The following is a 1,264-nucleotide window of genomic DNA, read 5'->3' on the forward strand; positions in this document are numbered from 1 at the left end:
TCCTCTTCCAGGGGATCTTCCTGACCCAGGGATCGAATGCATGTCTCCTGCATCTCCTGCATTGCAGGTGGAATCTTTACCACTGGGCCACCGGGGAAGCCCCAAATCATTTATGCATAAACAAAATTAGAGCTGAAAACCTGAACAGTTTCTATATTGTGTCAATCTGCTTACCATGCTGCTAATAAACAGCATCACCTCTGAACCTCAATATGAGTTGTTCATGAGTTTGCTGTTTTAAAGCTTTGCTACATTTTATACAGGCACTTCCTACTGTCAGAGCTAAGAAGGAGTAAGAAAGAACCACAGACTTTCCTTTCAAGCTTCTGCTGCAGACTCCATGCAAAAGAGGCTGCCCACAGGATTGTTAATCTATTTACCCATTTCTAGTTACAACTGCATTGCTGAGAATTTAAAGTCTTGCCTCACTAAGTTTTCCTAAGTAGTTTTTTTTTTTTTTAAAGGAATAAATAAAAGCTAATCCTGCTCCAATAGGCAATATTTTCAGTGGAACATACAGTTAGTATGTCACCATCTGAGGCTTTAGATAGTTTTACTAACTTGGGATATCTTGCTTTATACAAGCTTCCAAACTACTCTACTTACAATCCTAGAGATTCCCTTGTAGATTCCTTTATGCCCATGTCACAGCCCCTCTTCAATCAGTAAAGCTCTGTTTTTATCATTTTTATTTGGGGTTTCCATGAAAATTTTATTTGGAGAAAATGTTACCTGATGTATTAGTTTCTTATGCTGCTCTTACAAATTACCACAAACTTAGTGGGCTAAAAAATAAAACAAAACAATATTACATACAGTTCTGGAAGTCTCAGTGGAAGAGCTGTGTTACTTTTTGGAGGGTTGAGATTTCATTTATTTTCTTTCTCCAGCTTCGAGAGCTACCAGCATCCCTCTGCTCATGGCTCTCTTCAATCTTCACAGTCAGTGACAGCTGAATGAGTTTTTCTAACATTGCATCACTCTGACACTGATTCTTCTGCCTCCCTCTTCCACATTTAAAGGACCCTTATGATTATACTGGGTCTACTCAGAGCAACCAGAAAAATTACCCTAGTTTAAAACCAGTTGACTAGCAGCTTTAATTCCACCTGTAATCTTAATTTCACTTACTTTTATAACCTAACATATTCACAGGTTCTGGGGATTAGTTATGGATATCTTTGGCTTCCTGGTACTCAGATGGTAAAGAATCCACCTGCAATGTGGGAGACCTGGGTTTGATCCCTGGACTGGAAAGATCCCC

The 1,264-nt window shown here is 39.2% G+C and overlaps 1 protein-coding gene across 1 annotated transcript in view; it reads right to left on the reverse strand.

The window, feature by feature from the left end:
• COL4A5 (collagen, type IV, alpha 5) overlaps positions 1 to 1,264 on the reverse strand; it is a gene marked incomplete at both ends in the record, with an annotated part of 87,800 nt that overhangs the window by 65,770 nt on the left and 20,766 nt on the right. The window lies entirely within an intron of this gene.

The sequence above is a fragment of the Bison bison genome, unplaced genomic scaffold (assembly GCF_000754665.1).
Source record: "Bison bison bison isolate TAMUID 2011002044 unplaced genomic scaffold, Bison_UMD1.0 scf7180017848986, whole genome shotgun sequence".
In the NCBI taxonomy this organism is placed as follows: Eukaryota; Metazoa; Chordata; class Mammalia; order Artiodactyla; family Bovidae; genus Bison; species Bison bison.